A 9,359-nucleotide genomic window follows, 5' to 3' on the forward strand; every position below is an offset into this window, starting at 1 on the left:
CTTACCAACAACTGACTCTTTTTGACAATTGATACAAAAATGAACGCTTTTTGAAACTTTTTTCAAAAAATTGACAATTTCGATAAAAAACAGGAATTTTTGACAAATTTTGGCAAAAACGAGATTTTTTGGGGCAATTTTGGCAAGAACAGGACTGTTTAATAATTTTGGCAAAACATTGGGCTTTTTTGACAATTTCACTAAAAATGCACACTTTTTGACAGTTTTGACAAAAATGGCTACTTTTTGACAATTACGCCGAAAATGGGCACTTCTCGACAATCTTACCAAAAACTGACTCCTTTTGACAATTGTTACAAAAATGAACCCCTTTTGAAATTTTTTTCCAAAAATTGACAATTTTGATGAAAACAGGAATTTTAGACAAATTTTAGCTAAAACGAGATTTTTTGGTGCAATTTTGGCAAGATCAGAACTGTTTAATAACTTTGGCGAAAATTGGGCTTTTTTGACAATTTTACCAAAAATGCACGTGTTTTGACCATTTTGACAGAAATGGCTACTTTTTGACAATTGCGCCAAAAATGGACAGTTCTCGACAATCTTACCAAAAACTGACTCTTTTTGACAATTGATACAAAAATGAACGCTTTTTGAAATTTTTTTCCAAAAATCGACAATTTCGATAAAAAACAGGAATTTTTGACAAATGTTGGCAAAAACGAGATTTTTTGGGGCAATCTTGGTATGAACAGGACTGTTTAATAATTTTGGCAAAAATTTTTTTTTGACAATTTTACCAAAAATGCACACTTTTTGAATGTTTTGACAAAAATGCACACTTTTTGACAGTTTTGACAAAAATGACTACTTTTTGACAATTGCGCCAAAAATGGACACTTTTCGACAATCTTACCAAAAGCTGACTCTTTTTGACAATTATTGCTACAAAAATGGACGTTTTTTGAAATTTTTTTCTAAAACTTGACAATTTCGATAAAACAGGAATTTTTGACAAATTTTTGGCAAAAACTGGAGTTTAGGGGCAATTTTGCCAAGAACAGGACTGTTTGAAATTTTTTAGAAAATATTGACCCTTTCCAACAATTTTGGCAAAACTTGACGCTTTTTGACATTTGTTTTCAAACTTTGATAATTTTTGGCCGGGCGGGGGGGCTGCATGGAAATATTTCAACGAGTAACCCACTCATTGATTATAATTTCTTTGGAAAGTTACTCGTATTTATTATATTTTTCACTCGAGTGAGAATGATGGTTGGATTGTAGATCTTCCTTCTCGATTTGTATGGACTCCAACAAGAAAACTTTCACAACCTGTCTATTCTAATTGAGCTGAAATTTAGCTCACTGAAAGAGCAAGTTACTTACACCTCAAAGCCAAATTTTTACCCACCAAAGTTGTTTTTCAATTTTTGACAAATTTTTGACTACAATTCCAATTCAAAAATTTCAAGTTGTAAAAAAATCGAAAAATTGCCCATTAATTTTGGTAGACAAATTCACTCAAAACTTTCTCTAAAATTCTCGCTAAAGTCGACTGCTTTAATCTACATACCTATTTGAACACTTTTTTCGAGCTGATCTCTGAAGTTTATCAGAAGAATTATTACGAAATCAAGCAACGATGTCTTTAGCAATACGAGAAATCAACGGGATAAATTTGATAGGAAGTAGACTCGCTTGGAATATGTAATTGGCAGTAAATGAGAGAATATTATGCGACATTTGTTAATAATACGTAGGTATACATGCTTATATACAAATATCAATCACGCACATAATGTACATAATATTATGTCAACGTATAATGTGAAAATAAAAGTGAATAACAGTGCATTTCATACGTCAACTGTTCTTTTCTCATATTGCGACTCGACGTTTATAGTGTCGTCTTCGCGTACGGATATATATTTCATGTAGGTACAATAATAATGCATCTTTTGAATTATACATCACAAGTGAAAGTCATAATAAGTTTTCCGAGTAATAAAAAAAGAAAGAAAAAGGAACGAACCGACGAATGAAACTAAAATTGAAAATCACGAGGAATTTTTTCTTATTACGTACTATAGAGAAAATGAGTACCTATACCTACTTGTACAACATACCCATCTATACTATATTAATGTAGGTATATTGTCTTGAAGTCAGAAAAAAAAAGCCCAGCCAGCACCTCAAACTATAGCTATATAAGTAGATGCCTAATTACGCACGCGGGATAGATTTATACAAGATATGATGATGACGAGGAGAAATGAAATATTGGAAAATAATTCGAAATTATACCGCTCATTCGGACCAGTAGGTATATTTAAAGTAAAAGGCAATAAATTTGTAAAGTACGAGTACGTCCCAGAACCGGCTCAAGTTATAATATGTTTGAATATAGTATCGGAGAGATGACTTTGAAGAGTTCAGCCAAGTCATGACACTGAAATTGAACTTTTCAATGCGGTAAAATTTCACGTTGTAGAGATTCTACTATTATAATGCGCTCGATTTCCCTATTTATTTACCTATACACACACAATATAAGTTATACTAGTTTTGGGCACTTTACACGTGGTAATTTACTCTTATAATGATGGTTCAATAAAAATTCAACGATACATATTTGATGCACCTGCGGATACCATTGGAATAATAAAGATATGGAATGCGATGTATTTGAAAGACAGAGAGCGAAATTGAACGAAATACCAACAAAGTAATCCGATTATAAATACGATATTAAAAAATGCGATTCGATTGAAACGTGTGCTCGACACGTAGTAGTTCCGTTATTCTAATTTTGTATTAGGGATCGTGAGCTGATGTCGCCTGTGTTAGATATCTGAATGAGAAAAAAAGAGCAAGGATCTTGTATTCGCCGAAAAAGGATTCGAAAAGAGAAAGTTTTTACTACGAGTAGTGTACGGAAATTCATTCGTAATACAATTTACTGTCATCGTGTGTTTCGCGAAAATATAGGATATCGAAACGATGACCGGATATTTGTCATCTTGTATACATTTGGGTACAGCTCACCTATATGATATTTGTTATGAGAATATTACGCCAATAAATGTGTCGCTATCGTGACAATTTTTACTTCTCAATTCAGCTGCTTTGATTTTTGCACGGAATACGGATTTACAGTTTCTAATTAGGTGCTGCTTACATTTATGTATTCATCAAGCAATGGATTTTTTTTCTCAATTTATCAAAACATTATGAAATTAATATGCCTACCCAACTACACCATCAACCTGAATTTGGACAGAATTTGGCTCACTTATATAAATCAATTCGTTCGCGAATGATTAGCCAAAAATTTAGTAAATGAATCGATTCGTTCGCGAACGAGTCACTTATACGAAACAATTTGTTCGCGAATGATTCACTAAAAATTATTCAATTCGTTCATGAATGATTCACCAAAAATTGAATAAATGAATCGATTCGTTCACGAACAAGTCACTTATACGAATCAATTCGTTCGCGAATGATTTATCAAAAATTGACTAAATGAATCGTTTCGTTCGCGAACTAGTCACTTGAACAAAACAATTCGTTCGCGAGTGATTCACTAAAAATGATTCAATTCGTTCGTGAATGATTCACCAAAAATTGAGTAAATGAATAGATTCGTTCGCGAATGATTCACTAAAAATTATTCAATTCGTTCGTGAATGATTCACCAAAAATTGAGTAAATGAATAGATTCGTTCGCGAATGATTCACTAAAAATAATTCAATTCGTTCGTGAATGATTCACCAAAAATTGAGTAAATGAATAGATTCGTTCGCGAATGATTCACTGAAAATTATTCAATTCGTTCGTGAATGATTCACCAAAAATTGAGTTAATGAATAGATTCGTTCGCGAATGATTCACTAAAAATTATTCAGTTCGTTCGTGAATGATTCACCAAAAATTGAGTAAATGAATCGATTCGTTCACGAACGAGTCACTTATACGAATCAATTCGTTCGCGATTGATTCAGTAACTATTGATCAACTCGTTCGCGAATGATTCATCTAGAAATCAATCATTTTTTTCACTCGCCAATCTTTCGTGGATGATTCGATTCGATCGTAAACAGATTAATTGATGCACAAATGATTCAAAAAAAAAGTGAATCAATAATTCGTTCGTAAAAGATTTTTATTTGAAGAAAATAAGTCGATCTCCTCACGCAAAATGCCTGAGTGTTTTTTTAAACTATTTTTTTTTTTTAATTTCTCAAGTAAAGTATTAAAAAACAGAAAACCAAGAAAAAAAAGGAAAATCGAGAAACACGAAAAAACAAAACCTGGAAAACCTAAAAACAAAAAAACAAATTTAATAACGAAAATGACACCCTCTTTCTCTCCTTCCCTCCCAAAAAAAAAACAAAGAAAGAAAAAAAGAAAGAAAGGAAGGAAGGAAGAAAGAAAAGATAAGGAAAAGAAAACGAAAACTAACTAATGTAAAAACGAAAATTTAAACATCTGGAAACAAAAATTGAAATTAAACAAAAAACAAAATAATGAAAACCAATAAGTACGTAGTCTTGAAAAATGAAAAACAAAAACTAAACACCCATTTCCTGAAAAAAAAACAACAAAAAAACCGCGAAAACTGAGAAGCATAACAAAACACAAACTGAGAAACCTGAAAACGAAAACTGGGAACTAGACCCCTTCTCCTCCCTCCTCACCACCCAAAGAAAAAAAAATCGATAACATACGATCATAATAAAGAAAACCGATAAAATGAAAATCGAGGCCCTAATATGTATTTTTTTTTTTGGATTTTACATTTTTTAATTTCATGTTTGTGTATTTTTTCTAAAAGCATGTTTTTGTTTTTTGTTTTCTCGTTTTTTTTTGTTTTTTTCAACTATTCCCTGAAAGAACGTGAACTTGAAAAATGGAATGTTTTTCATTTTACGAAATTACTCGTAATAAATATTTAGATATTTTTTCGAGGTTTTCAAAATTTTGTAAATTCTGTAAAAAAAAAAAAAAAATAACTTGTTAAAGTAGATAACCAAACATCCGATGAACGTATTCTAAACTATCAAAAAAACTATCGAGAAAAATCAAAATAGGTACTCGGTGTTCGAAAAATTATGAGCCCCCATTTATTTTTATTCAGAATTTGTGGCATATAAGGTTGAAGGAGTAAACAAGTTTTTCTATTTATATTTTCACACCAAATTTTTGATTTTTAAGATCTTTGAGAGATTTTCTCGAAAAATCACTTTTAAAAATTGTCGAGTATGAGTTTTATTTGTACATCTGAAATAGTTTTGATAAGTGACTTTGATAATACGAGTGGTTGATGGAATATTTTTATGTAATTTATGATGTTATGAACGATTCGTAATTGGTTAGGTAATTTAATTAATTTCAACTTGAAATTTAAACATCTAGGTACCTAATTCTAGGGTCAACCGGAGAGAAAATAAAAGGGCGAATTTTCCCTTGATCTTCAAGAAATAATGACACGCGTCCTCAAGAGAAATAAAACGATGAATTCAAAATGACGTCCTAAAATTTTGGATGGCTTTTCTTATTTTCCCCAGAGCAGAGCCCAGGTTTCCCATATATCTACTTGCCCTTGCTTGATTTCAACTCGTACTAGTGATTCGAAAAATTGTTCAGCTTGTTTGTATGTATCACCTTTAAGAAAATCCAATTGATCAAACTATGGCTCCTTTTGCCATATTGAACGCAACTCATCCAACATTTCAGTTGGAATGGTAACCTAAGTTATTAATCTGTAGAATAATTTGAGTTTGCACTACTAGACGTTAATCATTATCAACATTACGGACATGAGATCTCCAAACTTTTTTATCCCTGTTCTTTCAAGTTGGTACCTAGTTTTTTTTCTTTATTTTATATTTTTTCAGATTTGGTGATGGTGGCAGTTTGGAAATTTTACTCTTTTATAATTTTCCTATGACACTTACCTACGTAATATGTAGTACTCGTATACAATTTCGACAAATCGACATTTGTTTGTGACATTTTCTCATAGATAATAGTGCTTGAAATCCTTGACAATTGAATTTTGTAATACGGAAAAAGAGGATGAATGAATGTAAAACTATTCGTTACTTTACGTAGACTTCGTGAATCTTTACAATAATAATACGTATTAATTCATTCTTTTTATTTATTTTTTGATTTCTGCAAATCCTACATGTTCCGATAGGTCTCATAATTACACACGCGTCCAAAGATGAAACACCTTTGAAACCAATGATTTACTTACTCACTTGTCCAAGTGGCTGACTAATTTCATTCATGAGATTGTGCTAGTCGGGGAGCCCACTTAAGGATATATTGCACCCCCTCCCCCCCGTCAATCCTGTGGGGCAACTTTTTTCTTGAAAGGAGAGTCCTAAGGAACATTTCTAGCCCTTGTACTCAAAAAAAAAAGTGGCCCTACTTACAAAATGGTGGCCATTTTGATTGACACGTCAGCCAAGATCGCAGATTTTGCGTTCCAACATATGTAGGACTTGCACCAAATTTTTCAAATTGTGCAAAAGTAGATCGAAAGAACAAACAAAAATTTATCACCTGTCAAAATTTCAAGTGTTAAAGTGCGTTTTTCGATTTTTGACGAATTTTTGAAAATCAAATTTAGACCAAAAATGAGGGAAAAAATCAAAATTTTACCAAATTGACCAAGAAAGCTGAAATTTGGGATACAACCTATTTTCGACATGCCAAATCGATTGGAAACTGTTTCAAACTGTTTTGAGCAGTTCTGGAGCCTCCAGCAGTTTTTTGAAACTCGAAATTCCCACAAAATTTCATCAAATGGAGTTGGATAGCCGAAATTTACTCTGCAAACTAATTTCAATACGCTACGAAGTCAACTGCAGGGGGATTTCAAGTTGTTTTGAAGCATCCAGCGACTTTTTGAAAATTACTGGCGCCTCCAGGAGATTTTTGAAACTTTAAATTTTCACAAAATGTCATCAAACGGAGATGGAAAGTAAAAATTCATTTTGCAAACTAATTTCAATACGCTACGAAGTCGTCTGCTGGTGGATTTCAAGTCGTATTGGAGCCTCCATCGACTTTTTGAGCGGTCATGTGGTCATTTTTGGAAAATTGAAATTTCCAAAAAGTAGCTGGAAGCTTCAAAATCATTTAAAATCATTTGAAACCACCATTTAGTCGACTTCATATCGTATTGAAATTAGTTTCCGAAGTCAATTTCAGCTTGCCAACTCCATTTTTTGGTAAAATGTTGCGGGTATTTCAAGTTTTAAAAATCTACTGGAAGCTCCAGTAATTTTCAAAAAGTCGCTGGAGGCTCCAAAATGATTTGAACCCATATGAAGTCGTCTTCAGAGGATGTTAAAATTGGAGTGTACAGTAAATTTCAGCGTTCCACCGCCATTTGATGAAATTTTGTGAAAATTTAAAGTTTCAAAAATCTCCTGGAGGCGCCAGTAATTTTCAAAAAGTCACTGGATGCTCCAAAACAACTTGAAATCCCCCTGCAGTTGACTTCGTAGCGTATTGAAATTAGTTTGCAGAGTAAATTTCGGCTATCCAACTCCATTTGATGAAATTTTGTGGGAATTTCGAGTTTCAAAAATCTGCTGGACGCTCCAGAACTGCTCAAAACAGTTTGAAACAGTTTTCAATCGATTTGGCATGTCGAAAATAGGGTGTATCTCAAATTTCAGCTTTCTTGGTTAATTTGGTGAAATTTTGATTTTTTCCCTCATTTTTGGTCTAAATTTAATTTTCAAAAATTCGCCAAAAATCGAAAAACGCACTTTAGCACTTGAAATTTTGATAGGTGATAAATTTTCCAAAAAACACCATACAACCTTTCAAATGGTCGCTGCTTTCCATCTCCATTTGATGAAATTTTGGGAAATTTAGAGTTTCAAAAAATCTGCTGGAGGCTCTAGTAATTTCCAAAAACGTCGCTGGAGGCTCCAAAACGACATGTCCACCTGCAGTTGACTTCGTGGTTTATTGAAATTAGTTCGCACGATAAATTTCGGCTTTCCAACTCCATTTCATTTGATGAAATTTTGTGGGAATTTCGAGTTTCAAAAAATCTGCTGGAGGCTCCAGTAATTTTCAAAAAGTCGCTGGAAGCTCCACAGCGACTTGAAATCTGCCTGCAGTCGACTTCATAGCGTTCTGAAATTGGTCTACAGAATTTATGGAAATTTCAAGTTTCAGAAAATCTGCAGGAGGTTCCAGGAATTTCCAAAAGTAGCTAGAGGATCCAAAATGACTCACAACTCGCCAGCAGTCAAATTAATAGCGTGTTAAAAGTTGGAATTCAGCGGAAATTTCGGATTTCCGACATCATTTGATGAAATTTTGTGGAAATTTCGAGTTTCAAAAATCCACTGGAGGCTCCAGTAATTTTCAAAAAGTCGCTGGAAGCTCCAGAGCAACTTGAAATCTGCCTGCAGTCGACTTCATAGCGTTCTGAAATTGGTCTACAGAATTTATGGAAATTTCAAGTTTCAGAAAATCTGCAGGAGGTTCCAGGAATTTCCAAAAGTAGCTAGAGGATCCAAAATGACTCACACTCGCCAGCAGTCAAATTAATAGCGTGTTAAAAGTTGGAATTCAGCGGAAATTTCGGATTTCCGACATCATTTGATGAAATTTTGTGGAAATTTCGAGTTTCAAAAATCCACTGGAGGCTCCAGTAATTTTCAAAAAGTAGCTGGAGGCGCCAAAACGACTTGAAATCCACCTGCAGCTGACTTCGTGGTGTATTGAAATTAGTTCGCATGGTAAATTTTGGCTTTCCAAATTCCATATTTTGATGAAATTTTGAGTTTCAAAAATCTGCTGGAGGCTCCAGAACTGCTCAAAACGGTTTGAAACAGTTTCCAATCGATTTGGCATGTCGAAAATAGAGCATATCCCAAATTTCAGCTATCTTGAACAATTTGGTAAAATTTTGATTTTTCCCCCTCATTTTTGGCCTAAATTTGATTTTCAAAAATTCGCCAAAAATCGAAAAACGCACTTTAGCACTTGAAATTTTGACAGGTGATAAATTTTTGTTTGTTCTTTCGATCTACTTTTGTACAGTTTGAAAAATGTTGTGCAAGTCCTGTGTTGGAACGCAAAATCTGCGATTTTGGCTGACCTGTCAATCAAAATGGCCGCCATTTTGTAAGTAGGGCCACTTTTTTTGAGTACAAGGGCTAGAAATGTTCCTTAGGACTCCCCCTTCAAGAAAAAAGTTGCCCCGGAGGATCGACCGGGGAGGGGGTGCAATTTATCCTTAAGTGGGTTCCCTGACTATACCTATACCTAGGTACTCGTATTTCAAATGAAAAATAGTTTTAAACTTAATGATAAAGATCCAGATATTAGACGACTGCTGTAAACAGTTGGG

The sequence above is a fragment of the Planococcus citri genome, chromosome 3 (genome assembly GCF_950023065.1).
Source record: "Planococcus citri chromosome 3, ihPlaCitr1.1, whole genome shotgun sequence".
Classification (NCBI taxonomy): Eukaryota; Metazoa; Arthropoda; class Insecta; order Hemiptera; family Pseudococcidae; genus Planococcus; species Planococcus citri.